Raw genomic sequence first — 18,601 nt, 5'->3', positions numbered from 1 at the left:
CTGAGCTAAAAGTATCCTGGTGGAGGGCAGTTTATAAACACAGAAACTTCGCTGGTTGAGTTGGGACCACTATTTGAAGAAGAATCGGTATCCTGAATGGCATCACAGAATCGGGATTAGAACCTCGTTCATGCTGCAGGAGATCGTACAAACAATTTACAGGACAATAACAAACAAGTAATACCAAGACCAATAGGTCCGGGTTTAATGTGTTAACGCATGCAGTATTAGCACATTATAGCAAGACTCACAGGAGGGATGCAGGAGTGGACAAGGTTCTGCTATAGTTGCAAAGCACCTCTGTGTATGTCAAACAAGGACTCCTAGGAAGGATACACCCAAACCACGGACAGCATTAGGTGAGAGATGAACACAGACTGAGCCAGGAAGCAGCTGTCCGCCTCTTTCAGCCATTGGCTTTAGACTTTGTCAAAGTCAATGGTTGAAAGGGGTGGTCCCAAACCCACTCTACATATAGTTAAAAACAGGTCTGTTTGACCTGCCAAAAACCCAGACCTAAAAAGAGGTGATAGTGCTGGAGAACGAAGCAATACTTTGGTACTCTGTAGAGCTCAGAGTGGCATGGAACTGCATGATCCACCTTTTCACTGGTCTGTAATCTGTAACTGGATGAGAGTAGATGCCGCCTTGATGGAGGCCAGCTACCTCAAGCTCAACTCAGACAAGACAGAGATCCTAGTCATCGGCTTCACACCTTCTGTCTGGAACGACTCCTGGAGGCCCACTGCACTGGGCAACGCCCCCGCCCCTACGGGCCATGCGTGCAACCTGTGCATCCTCCTGGATTCAACTCCATCGATGACCCGTCAAGTTAGCGACGTCTCCTCATCAAGCTTCCACACCCTCAGGCTCCTGCAGAAGATCTTCAAATGGATTCCCCCCCCCCGACACAAGGAAGACAGTCACCCACGCACTCATCACCAGCAAACTGGACTATGGCAACGCACTATGTGCCGGCATTACCAAGAAACTTCAATCAATACTACAACGAGTCCAAAATGCAGCAGGCAGACTCATCGTGAACATCCCCAGACACAGCAAAATCTCCTCCCACCTCAGAGACCTACATTGGCTCCCAGTCAACAAGCACATCACATACAAACTCCTGATCCACACCTTCAAGGCACTCCACAACATAGGACCAGCATACCTCAACCACCACATCACCTGCTACGTACCCAACAGACGTCTCCGTTCCTGTCAGCTCACCCTTGCAGCCATCCCCAAGATCTGAAAAAGTACAGCAGGAGGAATATTCTTCTCCTACCTAGCAGCCCCTCAAGCTCAGGCAGACCGCATCACTGAAGCAGTTCAGTAAGGACCTCAAGACCTGGCTCTTCGACTGAGCAGCATGCATTCTTTCAGTGCCTTGAGACCTTATGTGGGTGATTAGCCGCGCTTTACAAATCATCGATTGATTGACTTAATGAATGAGAATTTCTTGACAATAAAAAGGTGTGAAATGAGGGTGAAGACTCAAGCAAGACTCCAAACATTTAGATAGATAGCTATGGCTATGTGGCAGCATGGTTCACTATGCTCTCACCCCCATGTAATGGCTGAATGCAGCACTTTAGGCTGGCAGGTACTGTCAGGGACCCAGTACCTGCATTTCTCTATATTGAAAACTAAAGTACCAGCACTTCTCCGAAGAGATATAATACTGTTAGGTTCTCAGTAACAAACAGGAATTCTGAGATTCAGCCTTGCTTTTACATTGCAAGTCTTCACAAACTCCTTGCACCTTTGGTGATATTGATACATGCTTTGAGCATTCATGTGTTTCCATGCTTACACAACTGGGTAATGTGTGCCTCCCTTCTTTCTAAGGTATGCAAGGCTGTCCAGAAGTGTTTCAAGTGCTCCAGATTCACACATTGTTTGTATCAACTAGCCTGTATGTTGTAATATTGACTACAGAAACATTGTGCTACCAAAATATCATGTCCCAAATATCAAGGGCCATGGTCCAATGTCATCAGCAGTCACTAGGCTTACTACAACACTCTTGTACTGACTTACTCACAATTTGTCAAGCCCTTCAGAGGTGGATGGCGACAGATAATCTGTACAAAGAGATTTTGCTGGCTCACCCTCCCCCAAAGAAATTGGTCTTAACAAAGGATGTCGGCAGCAAGTGATGGGTTGCAACCCTGGTAGAAGAGTTAATTCAGGGTTGTTGTCCCCTGAGGGGGAATTCAGAAGTGTTCCAACTGCAAGACATTGGCAGCCATTTATTAAGCCCTTGTCCATTTCTTTCCTTTCATCAAGGATTGGAAAGCCTGAGTGAGATCGGATAATCAGGTGGCCAAGGCCTATGTGAATCAGCAAAGGGACATTACAGTTCAGGACGTGGAAGCTCTGCCCAAAACAATTTGTCTGCAGGCAGAGTCCAACATTCTCTTAGGAAACAGTTTATGTGCTGGGGAGGGAGAATAGTTCTACAGACCATTGTGGTCCAATTTTCCCCTCTTCAGAATCTCAGGGTCTGTTTCCCACCTGGGTTTAAGACAGCAGCTCTCAGGTTTTGTCAACCTTGGCTAGACCTGTACTCTCTGAGGGAGAATGCCCTACTTTCAAATTTCTGTTTCCGAGTATCATCTCCAAAAGCTTGGGGAGTGGAGCAGTGGATGCTCTGGCCTTTTGCTGGCTAAAGGGTCTTCACCACACCTTTTCCCCATATCCCCCGATTTCCAGAGCTCTCCAGGAGCTACAGGATTATCATGCTCAGATGTTCTTTGGTGTCCCATGCTGGCCTAGTTGCCCTTGGTTCTCAGTCTCTTCTCTAATGGTGGGCCAACCTCCAGAGACATTCCCAGTTATTTCATTCCAATTATAAACTCATATTCTATCAAAGGCTTTCCTCAGGCATCTTCAATTGGTAGTTTCAAACTTGAGAGAATATCAGAATTGTTCTACAGTGGCAGTTCATTGTATCCAACAATCTCAGTAGCCTGAAAGTCTGAGGGTTTACTTCAGACACTGGTAGAATTGTGAGGCCTGGTGTTCCTCTGTGGGGCATGAGGCTGCTTCTTGTGAGCCAGATAGAATACTGGACTTTCTAAGAGATCATTTGTACTAGGAATGGCTGTTTTTAACTACTGTGTGAAATCAAGAGGCTGCCATTAGAAAGGCAGACATTATTTCTATTCAAGGGCTAGATTCTAGCCTTTCTTGGGATATTCTCCTAGTTCTGCAGGGTCCACACCCCTTTTTGAAACTTTTCAATTAGCAGTCTTTAAGTATCATACAACCAAAATAATATTTGTAGTGGCCATTTGTTCAGGAAACTGAGTAAAGGAGATTGATGATTTACTTTGTTATGAGCCTTTCTTTCTCCAGTGCCTCACTCGCCATCAGCTTATTAAAATTCCTATATTTTTTTTTTTTTTTACATTTCCCCAGATATAGTCCTTATGGTCTTTACTCCTTATTCAGATGTAGAAGGAAAAACTCCATATGATGGACGTTCACGGAGCCTTGCCCATCTATTTGACTAGAACAACTAAGTTTTCAAATGCAAGTGTTAAACTTCGGTCACTCTCAGTCACTGAATCTGCTAGGCTTTTACAATGACATATTAATTTGTGGGTGCTACTTTGCTAGGATCAGTGCAAAGACAATTTCCTAGGGAAATTCCACATCATAGTTTTTAATGGTACTACATGGAATGTCATTTGGCCCTACCACATTCATAACACAGTATCGTTTTCAGGGAGCAGTAGAGGCTTCTTTGCAGACTTCACTCATTGACTTATTTGTGTTCTAAACATTAAATTCTGTTTTGTGCACTGGGTGAGGCAAATCTTTGTATGCCTTCTTCTTACGTCTGGACCCACTGGTCACTTATAATAGCCTGGGTAATTCCTCGCAGTGTAAGTTCTAGGGTGAGGAAAACAGACCAAGAGGTAATAATTCAGCTAGTTACAGGTAAACTTCAAAACTCCAAGTCTCATCACAGTTCCTGCCCGTCTCTCACTCATAGTGTCCACAGGTCAGATGCTCAACATAGCAGAATACCATGGTCCCCTGTCCCAATATGGAGCTGTCAAGATGAGCCTTGTCTGGTCTGTTTTAATCTTCCTCAAGACCCTGCCAACAAAAGGTGTGGTGGAAAGGCGTACAGGAGTCCCAGTGCAGACAAAATGCATCTCCAGGGATCCACTTGGTGGAAACTGAAGCGAGTAGATGTAACACTGCAGGTATTTAGTTGTGATGAAGAATTACAGCCAAGGCATGTTCCACTGACAGAAGAATTCCTGAACCACCGCTACTTGAAGGCAAAATTTGTAGTCTGTCAGCTGCTGCTTGCTGAGCAACCCCGCCAGATGGTTGGCTGCAAGGAACAGCCCATGACAGTCCAGCCATGTCCAAAGGCACAGTGCTTCCTGTCACAAGGTTCAAGACCCTGCAGAGGCATGTTTGTTGCAGCACCACATGGCGGGCATGTTGTCTGGTAGGATTTCCACAGGCTCAGAATGATGTACGAGAGAAAGACTTACAGGGCCAACCTAATGGAACAAAGCTCCATAACATTCATGTGGAGCTTTTGCTCTATCATATACAATGCTAATCTCCACTTCTACCAGATGACAGCACCAAACCAGAAAAGATGCGTTTTGTCACTACTGCGAGCTCTTGTTGGAGTTGGGAGAACAGCCTGCCACATGACAGGTACTGGGCTGTTTCCTTTGATATACAGATGTTTTCCAACTGACAGCCCTGGTGTTGACCCCACTGAAGTCGGAAAGTGCCAAAGGGCAAGAGAGACCAGGATGGGAAGGAAGCATGATGCGAGGAGCCCAAGACGGCCCCGAACAATCTGGGTCGGAACTTAGGACTGAGCAAAAAACAGATTGGGATCATATCCTGAATGTCCCAGACTCATTAAGGAAGTAGAAAGGCCCTGAAAGTCACCATATCCACGATGGCCCTTCTGAAGGGTATTCTCTTTGCATGTGTAAAACAGGCCTTCAGTTCACTGTTCAAAAACCTCAGAAATGAAAGAAAGGTGACTTTCATCTGAATGTGGTCTGTGACAGACTGGCAAGCTCACCTTCAGCAGCCTGTCGTCGAGGTACTGGTATTCACGTACACCGACATTCTGCAATAACCGCTGTGACTTTTGTACACACTTGAGGGATAGAGGTGAGGCCAAAGAGGGGGACAGCAAACTGAAAAAGTTCCAAACTCACAAAAAACTAAAAGGTAGCATCTGTGGGACTGCAGGATAGGCACATTAAAGTACACGTCCAGCAGGTTCAAGTACACCATCAAATACCCTAAATCCAAGGCAGGATCAACCGTTGGGAGGTGTTCTGAGTCGTCCCTGTTTTGGGGACCATGAAATAGCAGGAGTAACACCCCTTGCATTTCTCCTGCTGATCACCTAAAAGCGTATCCAGCAGGTCACACATCTGTATAATACAAAATTTGCTTAGTAGAATAATCTGTTTGTTGCGGAGATCCTGGTGATCTTACAAGTTAAATGATCCAATCTTGGCAAATAAAGTAGCACAGTGGATTTCTGAGTCTGCTGCAAACCATTGCACATAACTGTACCAAATCAAAAGTTTGCATCATCTCAACTGTTAACTTAAAATTTTGTTCCTCTGATATTGTTAAAACCAAACCATTGAGCTTCTGATTAATTAAATACTATTGAGTACAACACTGTTCAATCTGTTTTCTTTACTATGCAAATAGACTTAATTGATCTAATTATACATATAGCACTACTAGTTTATTACATGTAATAAGCTTTGACTTGGCATATTATAGCTCATTAAACTACAGTACCTTTAAGCCGTAGCTTAGCTAACACACTTAAATGAGACTCCTCTTTGGATTCTGCTCTGACCTACACCATCAAGAATGATACTTCCATAATCTACCTGGTAATAAGGTATCTTCTTAACCTATGACTACGGTACATTACCACAGGGTCATTACTACCCCCGCCTCCAAGCTCACAAAACCTCCCCCACAGCAGTTATTCCCCTACTGCAAAAAAACCCTTGTTATATGCAACTCTATCTGAGAACTATCATCCTGTATCTCTCCTCCCTTTTTGGTCAAAAGTTTAGAGAAACATAAATTGTTAAAGCTCTGCATATCTACACTCTCATAATCTGTTTCCTCCTCCTCATTTGAGTTTTTGCCCTCACCATAGCACAGTCTGCCTCACTCACAATCTCAGATGAATTTCTATGGACCCTCTATCAAGGTGACTGCTGGCTGTTATTTTGCGAGATTTGGGTGCCGTGTGTGATACAATGTCTCATAACATGCTCCTATGGAGGCTTCTGGGCTGCAGAAAAAATATCAAGGTTGTGGAGAGGTTTTCCTCCTTTTTAACAGATTGTTGGTTCAAGGTCTATGACAAGCCATTTTTCTCTACCACCCTGCCCATCTCTTGTGGGGTACTCTGAGTCCAACCTCATTTAACATTTTTATTCCTCCTCTGGTAGACCTTGTGGAGTCTTTTGATTTCACTTTATTTTCTTACACTGATGATACCCATCTTGTATTGTCACCATCGTCTGAGCAGGGAAAGTCATCGGGCAAATAGGAACTACCTCTTGACAGTGACAAGCTAGAGGGAAAGAATTGTTTGAAGCTGAACAGTGGATAGACAGAAGTGATCGTAGTGTGGGTATCAGCCCCATTTCTGCCCTTCTGCTTGGTGGCCATATGCTCTTTGCCCATTTCCTGTCCCAAAGCTGATACCAAACCTTTGAGTATCTGGGTGGACAATAAACTTACTCTTGACCTTCGGACCAAAAAGCTGTCCAGCTGCTACTTTGAGCCCCTTAAGAGCCTTAAAAAGCAACTTTGGACCCTCTCCGGCAACACCCACACAACTGAGGTATAGGCGAACATTACAGCTTGCCTGCACTATAGGAAAGTCTTGTATTTAGGTGTGAAGACCTCAATACAGCGTTTGTAAATCATACAAAATGCAACTGCACGCCTGACTCAGCTCTATATTCCAGCAAGGGCTTTTAGGTCCTCTAACCAATTACAGGTTCTACTGCCTAGGTTCGGAAGAGACAGATTGGGGTGGGTTTCAGGTCTTTTCAGCTTTTTCCTCAAAACTTTAGAACTCTCTCTCGCATTGGCTTTGTCACAGTTATAGTAAAGCGGGTTTAAAAAAAACATTACATACCCGGTTATTTTAATTTCTAGTTGCAGGTCTCAATCAATCAATCAAGTACTTGTAAAGCGCGTCTGAGTCGTAGTCTTTTTTTGTACCTTGGTGCTGGTTCCTGCGCAGAGTGAGTTGCCATAGTCCAAGCGGCTGCTGACGAGGGCCTGGGTGACTGTTCTTTTGGTTTTGGTAGGGATCCATTTGAAGATAATCCGAAGCATGAGCATGGTGTTGAAACAGGCGGAGTAGACTGCACTGACTTGACGGTTCATCGAGAATGATGAGTCCAGGATGAATCGGATGTTGCGGGTGTGGTCGGTGGGGGCCAGAGCGCTTCCGAGGGGCGTGGGCCACAAGAAGATGTCCCACAATGAGGGGTTGTTGCCGATGACAAGCAGTTCTGTTTTTTCAGTATTTAGCCTGAGGCAGCCCTCCTTAATCCTTAATCCAGGTAGAGACCGCCTTCATTCCGTTGTGGAAGTTGGCTTTGGCTGTGTGCGGTTGTTGGTGAGGGAGATGATTAGCTGTGTGTCATCGGCGTGTGAGGCGATGTTGAGTGCGTGGTGTCTAGCAATGGTAGCTAGTGGGGCCATGTAGAGGTTGAAGAGAGTGAGGGATCAGAGGAGCCTTGTGGGATGCTGCAGATGATCTTGGTGGCCTCTGAGTAGAAGGGGGGGGGGGAAGGGGCAGTCGGACTTTTTGGGTTCTGTCAGACAGGAAGGAGGTGATCAATTCTAGTGCCTTCTCTCGGATGCTGACGTCATGGGGGCGAGTCCATAGAGTGCGGGGGGAGATGGTGTCAAAGGAGGCGGACAGGTCGAGGAGAATGAGAGCTGCAGACTCACCCCTGTCTAGGAGGATGCGAATGTCATCTGTGGCGGCGAGGAGGGCGGTCTCGGTGCTGTGGTTACTCCGGAGGCCAGACAGAGGGGTCAAGGATGTTGTAGAGTTCGATGTGTTAGGTGAGTTGTCTGTTGACAGCCTTTTCGATGACTTTGGCTGGGAAGGGGAGTAGAGGGTGGGGCCGGAAGTTCTTGAGGTATGCGGTTGTTTTTTTCAGTAAGGGCTTGATTTCGGCGTGTTTCCAGATTTCTGGGAAGGTGACGGTTTCAAAGGAGCGGTTGATGAAGTGCCGAAGCTTGGGTGCTACTTGCTTTGTTGAAGATGTGGTGGGGGCAGGGATCGGAGGGAGAGCCGGAGTGGACGTAGTTCATGATATTGAGGGTTTCCTCGTCAGAAATGTTGGCCCAGCAGAGTAGGTGGTGGGGGTTTGGTGGAGCTTCGGTGGAGGCTATGATGGTGTTGGGCGAAGGATGGTCCTGGGTCAGAAAACTGTTGTAGATGTCTGCTATCTTGCAGTGGAAGTAGGTGGAGAGGTTGTTGCAGAATTCTTGTGATGGGAGGATGTCCGTGGAGTTCGCTCTGGGGTTGGTCAGTTCTCTGATGATCATGAAGAGTTCTTTGCTGTTGATGCGTTCCTGGAAGGCGTTTCTCTTGGTGGTCCTGATGAGTTGGTGATGTATGTTTAAGGCTTTTTCGAAGGGTTTGTGGTAGGTGGGGGTCTTGTCGGTGCGTCATTTCCTTTCGAGGCTTCTGCAGTTTTGTTTGGACTCCTTGAGGGCTGGGGTGAACCAGTTGTCTTTCCTAGATGAGCGTCTGTTGGAGGGGTTTATTGGTAGGGGCTAAAGTTTTGGCACAGTCTGAGATCCAGTTGATGAGTTCCTGGGCAGCTGTGTTAGGGTCAAGGTTGTCTTGGGGGCGGGCTGAATTGTCAAGGCTGGTGAGTAGCTGGTCATTGGTGATCTTGTTCCAAGCTCCTGAGGGGTAGTAGGTGAGCAGGGTGTCGGTCGGGGGATTTGCTGAAGGTAAAGTGGATACAGTGGTGGTTGGTCCATTGGAGTTCAGTGATGTGGCTAATGGAGATGTGGTTGCTGGCGGTGAAGATGGGGTAGAGTGTGTGTCCGGAGGAGTGGGTGGACGAGGTGCAACAGCTCTTTGCCCCAAGCCACCTGAAAGCCTTCTAACCCTTTTGAGCTGTAGGGTCAGTGAGCCCCAGGGCTGTGACCCGCCTAGAGCTTCATGCTGAATAACGCTGCTACCTAGCCTAGCTTCATACTTGTCTTGGGAACCCAAGAGGTTTCTCTGCTCTCCTGCCCTTTCTTTCCTCCCTGATCTCGCAAAGCCAGACAGCCAGGTCGAAATTCTATGCAGGGAATTCGCTCCTTGTGGTCTATTGCCTATCATCATACTACTATCTGATTATTCTGAAGAGGAGTCTCTCCATGTAGTTCCTATCAATGACAAATTCTGCCACACGGTCGAAGCCCCTATACACCAGGCTGTAGCAGCGGCAATAGAACGCTCAGAGTGGTGTGTCATTGAACCTGCTTGTCCCTGCCCCCTACCGTTAGGCAGTATAGCAGACTATCCCTGCACCAGGTGTACCCCCTTGTGGCATCTGCTGCAGAAGCGTAAAGAAGGCAAACAACTGGATTTGGGAGTATTTGAACCCCTGAAAAAAAACATACCAAGACCTAAGCCCCCACGGGAAGACAAACCCCAGGGTCCGCTAAAGGTACCCCTGTCGCCAGACCAAGAGGATGGTGATTCGTCAGATGAAGTGACGTCTCTCTCTGATAACAGAGGATCCAAAAACCCACGAGTCCATCTCTGATATATTGAAGCCAGAGGACCTGATCCATCTGCGTTTCTCCGAATGGACCCCATAGATAAGGTGGCTCAGTATGTAGCTAGCCGCCACAGGAAACCTCTGGACAAGGAAGTCAGGACGTGCTTGAAAGCTGAATGCCTCCGTCCCTCCCTTCCTGGGACAGTAGCTCTCACACTGAACTAGACTCCCACATGGCCACCTTCCTGCAGAAATATATTAAAGATCCCAAGAAAGGGATTGATAGGTCCTGGCATTCGTGCCAGGACAAACTCCTGAATACAAGTGGTCCACTGACAAAGAACCTAGACCTAGAGAGGATCCTAGACCTAGCAGAGGAGGCAAAAGCCACAGGAATCCCAATCTCCCCGGCACTCTTAGGCAATGCCAACTACGCTCTCTTGGTGAAGCGTCAACGCTTATTCCTCCTCAAGGTCAACCCGAAACTTGGAGATCTGGCGCCCACAGAGGAAGGGCCCAGCTGCGCAGAGAGGTATTTTTGCAGAGCCCTTCATAAAGGAGCTGGGCAGGTTTGTGGTTACGTTCACTTCGCTGGACAAGGCACAAACCTCCACTAAAAAGATATTTCGCTCAAACATTTTCAATAGGGCCTGTCGTAGCAGAGGGCGCTGGGCCAGCCACTTCTACGTTAAGCCCTCGCAGAGGCTCCAAACGACCGCAAGATCAACCCCGTCAGGGACAGTACTTCAAAGCGCGAAGACCCTACAGGGGAAGCAATTCCAGAGGCTCTTCCAGGGTACAATTTCAAACTCAAAGAGGTAAGAGTTTCTGATTCTTCCCACCTAAAGGTGGGCAGCAGGCTCGCGTTGTTCAGACACAAATGGGAAGGGATCACATCAGATGCTTAGGTCTTACAAACATCCAAGGTTTTTGAATAGAGATCTATGGCACTACAGTACAGCTGATTCCCCCATGCTTGCTGATTTCTGCAGAAGACCAGGCCGCCTTAATAGATCAGGAGGTCAAAGATCTTCTGCGAAAGGATGCCATATTCAGGGCACACCTTCACCCCCTGGGTTTTCTGAGCAATCTCTTTCTAGTAGAGAAACAGTATGGTGGTCAGCATCTGGTAATCAATCTTAGGGAGTTCAATCAATCAATCATTGAATTTATAAAGCGCTCTACGTACCCGTGAGGGTTGCAAGGAGCTGGGGGGGGGGAGGGCAGGGTGCTGTTGTTACTGATCGAAGAGCCAGGTCTTAAGGAGTCTTCTGAAGGTGAGTAGGTCTTGGGTCTGTTGCTGGTTGGTAGGGAGCGTGTTCCAGGTTTTGGCGGCGAGATATGAGTAGGATCTGCCGCCGGAGGTCTTTCGTTGGATGCAGGGGACGACGCCGAGGTTTGCGGAGCGGACGGGTGGGGGTGTACTGTAGAAGCTGAGTCTGTTGTTCAGGTAGGCTGGTCCGGTGTCGTGAAGTGCTTTGTGAGCGTGGGTAAGAAGCTTGAAAGTGATCCTCTTGTCCACGGGGAGCCAGTGAAGGTTTTTCAGGTGGTAGGAGATGTGGCTGCGGTGGGGTACGTCGAGGATCAGCCGGGCGGAGGCGTTTTGGATGCGTTGGAGGCGTAGTAGGTCTTTTGCTGGGATGCCTGTGTAGAGTGCGTTTCCGTAGTCTAGCCTGCAGCTGACGAGGGCCTGTGCCACCGTTCTTGTTTCTGTCGGGATCCACTTGAAGATCCTACGGAGCATGCGGAGTGTGTTGTAGCAGGAGGAAGAGAAGACTACGTTGACCTGTTTAGACATGGTGAGGGAGGAGTCGAGGACGAAGCCCAGGTTGAGTGCGTGGTTGGTTGGTGTTGGTGGGGTTCCTAGTGCAGTAGGCCACCAGAAGTCATCCCAGGCAGAGGGGGTGGGACAGAGGATGAGGACCTCCGTCTTGTCCTAATTGAGTTTCAGACGGGTGCTTCTCATCCATTCGGCGATGGATTTCATTCCCTCGTGGAGGTTGGTTTTGGCTGTGTGCGGGTCTTTGGTGAGCGAGAGGATGAGCTGGGTGTCGTCGGCGTAGGTGAGAATGTTGAGGTTGTGTTGTTGGGCTACATGTGTGAGGGGGGGGCCATGTAGATGTTGAACAGCGTCGAGCTGAGGGATGAGCCTTGGGGGACACCGCAGATGATGTTGGTGGCTTCGGAGCGGAAAGAGGGAGGTGGACTCTCTGGGTTCTGCCGGAAAGGAATGAGATGATCCAGTCGAGGGCTTTTCCTTGGATTCCGGTTTTGTGGAGGCGTGTTTTTCAGGGTGTGGTGGCAGACTGAGTCTAAGGTGGCAGATAGGTCCAGGAGGATAAGGGCTGATGTTTCGCCGTTGTCCATTTGACGTCTGATGTCGTCTATGGCGGCGAGAAGGGCGGTCTCAGTGCTGTGGTTTCATCTGAAGCCGGATTGGGAGGGAGCCAGGATGTCGTTGTCTTCGAGGTGGTTGGTTAGTTGCGTGTTGACTATTTTTTTTCAATCACCTTCGCTGGGAAGGGGAGTAGGGAGATCGGTCGGACATTCTTGAGGTCGTTGGGGTCTGCTTTGGGCTTCTTGAGGGCACAGATTTCGGCGTGCTTCCAACTTTCCGGGAAAGTCGCTGTTTCGAAGGAGATGTTGATGACCTTCCGTAGTTGGGGGGCGATGGTGGAGTCGGCTTCGTTGTATACGTGGTGGGGGCAGGGGTCTGACGGAGATCCTGAGTGGATGGAGTTCATGATCTTGCGTGTCTCTGTGTCGTTGACGTTGGTCCAGGAGGTCAGGCGGTTTGCACGGGTGGAGCTTTCGGGGGTGGGGTCTGGCGTGGAGGTGGTGTTGAAGCTGTTGTGGATGTCAGTGATCTTCCGGTGGAAGAAGGTGGACAGTGCGTTGCAGAGTTCTTGGGATGGAGGGATGTCGTTGATGTTGGCGCTGGGGTTGGAGAGTTCTTTCACGATGCTGAAGAGCTCTTTGCTGTTGTGTGCGTTGTTGTCCAGGCGGTCTTTGAAGTGGGTTCGTTTGGCTTGTCTGATGAGTTGGTGGTGTATGCTGGTGGCGTCCTTGTGGGCTGTGAGGCTGTCCGGTATGCGTTTGAGGAGTCATTCTTTTTTTTTTAGTTTCCGGCAGTCGCGTTTGGAGTTTAGGAGCTCGTCGGTGAACCAGGTGGCTTTTCTTCTGGCTTGGTTGAAGGTGGGTTTCTTGAGTGGCGCGAGGGTGTTGGCGCAATCATTGATCCACAGAGTGAGGTTGTGGGCGGCGGTGTCTGAGTCGGTGGGGTCAGACGGTGAGTTCTGGGCGAGGGTGTTGGTAAGCTGGTCTTCCGAAACTTTGCTCCAGCATCGGCGGGGTGGTTGTTGGGTGCGATGGTGCTCGGTATGTTTCTTGTAGGTGAAGTGGATGCAGTGGTGGTCGGTCCAGTGGAGTATGGTGGGATGGTTGGAGGTGACGTGGGCGCTTGAAATGAAGATGGGATCAAGCGTGTGGCCGGCGATGTGGGTTGGTGTGTTAACGAGTTGTCTGAGGCCGTGGTTGGTGAGGTTGTCGATCAGAGTAGTGGAGTTGGTGTCGTTGTTGTTCTCCAGGTGGAAATTTAGGTCCCCGAGGAGGATGTAATCCGTTGAGGTGAGTGTGTGGGTGCTGGTGAGGTCGGCGATGGATTCGCTGAAAGGTGCTCGTGGTCCGGGGGGGTCTGTAAATGAGCGTTCCCCTGAGAGTGGTGTTGGGGTCGGTGTGGATGCGGAGGTGTTCGGCGATCTTGAGTCGTCAGTGTGGGTGTAGACCGTGAGGGTGGATTTGTGGTCGATGGCTATTCCTCCTCCGAATCCGTTGGTGCAGTCCCTTCGGATGATCTTGTAGCCCTCCGGGATGGCTATTGCGATGTCGGGCGTCGTCTATTGCCATTTTCAAGATGGACGGTATCCATCTCTTACACGACCTTCTAAGACTCAGCGATTGGATGGTCTGGCAAGACCTTCATGATGCCTATCTAACGGTCCCGATCTTTTCCCCGCATCGCAGATTTCTGCAATTCAGGTGGAGGCACCAGGTCTACGAGTTCAAGACTTTGCCATTTGGGCTGTCGTCCGCCCCCTGGTGCTTCACCAAGATTCTCAAACCAGTCATGGAACATCTACAAGCTCAGGGCTTTCGCCTTATACAGTAGTGTATTTGGACAACATTCTGATCATGGACCAAGGTTCTTATCGTCTGTGGGATCAACTCCAGGTGACAATCTGGTGGAGAGTTCAGGCTTCATTATGAACTGATGCAAGTCTCTACTTTCTCCAGCTCAACAGACTAACTTTCTAGATTTTGTCATAGATTCAGTGGAAGAATCCCTAAGTCTTCCTTCACACAAGATAGCGAAGATCCGCAGGAAACTCAGGAGGACTCTGTCCAAAAGCTCAAACTCACTATGCTAGGTGGCCAGTGTGGCGGGACTGCTATCCTCCTCCATTCAGGTGATTTTTCTGGGCCCCCTTCACTACAGGGCCTTGCAACGTCTCAAAGCCTCCCATTTGTGCAAGGGCTTGCAGTCCTCTTGGACGACATGCTAGGCAAGATGAGGTGGTGGTTGACACACATGGAGGCCTGGAATGGCAGAACCATCTTCAGGTCAGACATCGACCTGGTGATCAAGTCCGAAGCCAGCAAATCTGGCTAGGGGGTGCGCTGCGCAGACTCCTGTACATGTGGAAAATGGTCTGCAGAAGAGCATTGCTGCATATCAACTGCCTACAGCTCATGGCTGGTCCTTCATGATAAGGAATGAAGGACAGAGTACACTGCAGTGTCCTGTTGAAGATGGACAATCGCTATGCAGTCAGGCATATCAACAAATTGGGGGGTGCCAAGTCGAAAGCGCTGGCAGACTTAGTCAGGGATCTCTAGGAGTTCTGTCTGGCCAAGGAGATCTCTGTTACAGCGGAGATCTACCCGGCACATCCAACTCAGTAGCAGACTAATAATCCAGACAGTGGTCAGACAAGAGACTTTGGCATTGGAACGCGTCGATTTTCAGATGCCTAGAAACCCTATGGGATCCTTTCTTTGTCAACCTATTTGTGTCTAGGCTGGACCATTAACTTCCCTGCTCCTTCAGCTGGAGGCTCGATCCCTTGCCAATAGCGACCTATGCATTCTTACAAGACTGGTCAAAGGAACAGGGATATGCATTTCCCCCCCTTTGCGATGATCACAAGACTATCAGCACATCAACAAAAGGCCCGGGAAGTCCTGATCACACCTTGTTTGAGGTCACAAGTTGAGGTCCTGTTCTTCTGGAACTTTTGCGGGATTCTCCAATCCTTCTACCCCAAACTCCAGATCTCCTGCAAGATCCCCTGGGCAACTGTCACCCATTGATACTCCAGGGTCAGATGCCACTCATGGCCTGGCAGATTTCAGGCAACACTGGAGAGTGCCAGGGTTATTGACTGAAGCTTAGAGAATGTTACCATCTGCATGGGCAGATGCTTGATGGGTGTGTTGGTGTGTTCAAAACAACCAGGATCCCATGGGCGTGAAGTGGTCTCCATCTTGAATTTGTTGGCTGCTTTAGCTTCTCAAAGTTTGGCCTACAGGACCATCAAAATACTCTTACAGGTCCACCATATCAGCGGGTCATTTCCCCTTGGGGGGGGGCTCTCCTGTGGGTGAATATACCCTAGTGTGTAAGGTGATGAGAGAGTTACATTTGACACTGCCTCCAGAGCCTAGCTATTCAACTCTCTGGGACATCAGTAAAGTCCTAAACCTTTTTTGTGCTTGGCAGCGAAATTACTTTTTGTCACGTAAAGACCTGTCATCGAAATTGGCCATGCTCCTGTGCCTGGTGTCATATCACCAGGCGTCGGACATGCGGGCTCTGGACCTCACAAGACAGTCGTTCACCCCAGTTGGTGTGACCTTCCATATCAACAGGCGGACTAAAACAAATTCTAGAGTGGTTTCATGTCCGACTTCTCACAAGTCCCCAAAATTGTGCGTGGTCCGTTGACTCAAAGCTTATGAGGATATGACAGAGGAATTCCATCCTCTGGGAGAAAGGCAACTATTAATTTCCTAAAGAAAACCCTACAGGGCAGTCTTATCCCCCACCATTGTCGGATGGATCCGCTGGGTAATGCAGGAAGTGGGAACTGACATCTCGCTCTTTGGTGCACACTCAGTCAGAGGAGCAATGGCTGGCCTCTTAGGCTTTTTGCCTGGGTGCTCGGCTGGAGGATATAATTATTGTAGCGGATTGGTCTTCGACTTCAGGTTCAAGTGGTTTTATTTCAAACCAGTGCTCGACATAGCATCTTTGGTTGTGGATAAGCTTTGAACAGGCAAAATCAGTGCCTCCGGTCCCGACACAGAATATAACATTTCCTAGTAAACATGAAGGAAATATTAAGGACACCGAGGAGAGGATTATTCCCACCCAAGGCTCTAGAAAGATCCTTTTTACCCTACCTGACTGTTCTTATCTTGAATGCGGGTTTCTTACTTCATGGAAAAGGTACACGTAAGGTCTAAGTACTTGAATGAGAGAGAAGAGGGACAGAGGCTCTTGTCGCATTCAATAAAGAGGAAGTTATGTGGGGAGCGGCCTGGATTGTAAAGGACTGTGCATTGTTTATTGGTTGTTCGATTGGTAGTCCTTTCCCTAAGACTGATGGGAAAGTTAGTTCGATATTGTTAAAGTTGAAGCTGCTGGAATGTAATAAAGGGAGAAAGCAAGGCATAATGCTTGCCTCCGTGACCTTCACAGAACTGAAACTTTCTTTCCTGCTACATGTTTACTAGGAAATTTTACATTTTGATGTGGTTATCAGCAAGAGGTGTACTAAAATGATATGAATTCGGACAGATCCATCATGTCCAGCAAGACAAGAAGGATACAACTATGCAAAAATTTCAGGAATCATTATAGGCCACTTCTATTTAAAGTCTGGATTGGAAACTCAGGTGGATGGGTTCTTGGTGGCCAATCCATACACTCATAAAAGGACAGAGACAGGAATTTCCAAATTAGGGTTAGTAGTGTGAGGAAGGGGCTGTAAGCTTCTATAAAAGCAGAGTAAACTATAAAATGGCATCCTTCTCTTTTGTTGTTTTTATCCTACCCCAGTTTGGGTTCCTTTTGTGATCCCCTAGATGACTTATTGTGGTTCCCTGCATTTAGTGGAATACTGCTAAACTTGTTTACCATTGGTCTGATGACATCTTTACCAGCCGTTCTTTATGAGCCCCAAGCAGTTTCATGTAACTACTGGGAATATTAATCTTCAGGTATCTGAAGGATCGAGTGAGTTTCATATCTATTCAGTGTAAATGTTACACTTTTTTCGATTATATTTCTAGGCCGAACTCTGTTGTTTTAGAGCTTACATCAGAATGTGAGGCTCCTTACATACGTATAACCCTTCATAATGTTTGCATATCCTCCACCAGGTGTATTCAGTTTTCTCTCATGTACCTCTTCCCCAGTAGCCTTTTTCTCCTTTTTGGACGTCCTTCTTGAGGGAGTACTTGTCTCTTGAACTATCTCTACAGGGAGACTGGTGATTTAGCATCTGACTCAAGTGATCCATTGAGAGGAGCATTTCTGAAAGTTTCCCAGACTGCCATATTGTCATGGAATTGGAGGTTATTCTACTTCAGGCTATGGTGCAAGCAATAAATAAAATACAGAACAACTGGAAGTTAAACAACAAGAATGTATGTTTCTGTTAAATAGATTTAATTAATAAATACTCCAATTAGTTAGTATGACCACAAAGCTAGTTACTGCACAAATTCCCATTAGTTTGGCTTTTGTGGAAGGACATGTTCACTTAGGTCTTCCCGAAAACTTCTTGGGGATGCCCAAATGTTGCAATCTTTCTTGGCCAGCCCAGAATGCATACTTTGAAAGACTGCAGCCCTTGCTGATGTGAAAAGTTTCAGCCAACACCCCAAGGTCTGAGACTGTGGCTTCGCCCATTGAGATGGCTGAAGTTGCTGGAAAGAGAGATCTCTTGAGTAGCCTTTAAATTTCCTGATGGCAGAATTGCCAGATTGGTGTTTCATACATAGCCAGCTGTAAACATCCTACTTTATTCAGTCACTCAGGACCAACAAAGCCAAACAAGAAGATAAAAAAAGTAACATACAAAACCATCAATTAATATCAGAAGAAAAATCCACAGTTAAAGGCCCATTGATAAATATTCAAAATACAATGTAATATAAAATAGTCATTTAAAGCTGATAAAACAGCCTTCTGCTCACTTTGTGATTGATAATAATAGAGAACATTAAGCATAAATACAAATGAGCAATTATACAGTAGCACAAAGCTCATAACCCTGGCATGGGTCATATTGTTAGTCATGAGATAGCAAGGTGCAAAAGAAAACAAGTTACCTGGAACTACAGTTCTCCAGGATTGGCATATTTCATGGATTCACATAATTGAATCTTCTGTGTCGTCGAAGTGGGAGTCCCACGGTATCAGTACAAGAGCAGTGCAACATACACTAATATTACACAATGCTATGGATACCCACTGCAATACATACACATATCCTTTTGTAAACAAGAACCAAACCTAGGTCACAATCAATCAAATGACAGCACCCTGTAGAACCTTCCCAAGAGAGGCTGAGTTCTGCAGATTTTACAGCACACGTGTAATAAAGGTGTAAACAATGAAATAAGGTAAGCCTCTCCGGGGAGGAGGGTGTGTCGCATGCGAATCAATGAAAAATGCCAATATACCACAGAACTGCAGTTACAGGTAAGTAACTTGTTTTCTTCTCCAGTATTGG

General features: G+C 47.4%; 1 protein-coding gene across 5 annotated transcripts in view; it reads right to left on the bottom strand.

The window, feature by feature from the left end:
* Positions 1-18,601, bottom strand: part of LOC138299254 (butyrophilin subfamily 2 member A2-like) — a 150,495-nt gene that overhangs the window by 93,133 nt on the left and 38,761 nt on the right. The window lies entirely within an intron of this gene.

Source organism: Pleurodeles waltl, chromosome 6 (assembly GCF_031143425.1).
Source record: "Pleurodeles waltl isolate 20211129_DDA chromosome 6, aPleWal1.hap1.20221129, whole genome shotgun sequence".
NCBI classification, from domain to species: Eukaryota; Metazoa; Chordata; class Amphibia; order Caudata; family Salamandridae; genus Pleurodeles; species Pleurodeles waltl.
Note: the sequence above shows the minus strand (reverse complement) of the source record. Positions and strands in the feature narration are given on the sequence as shown.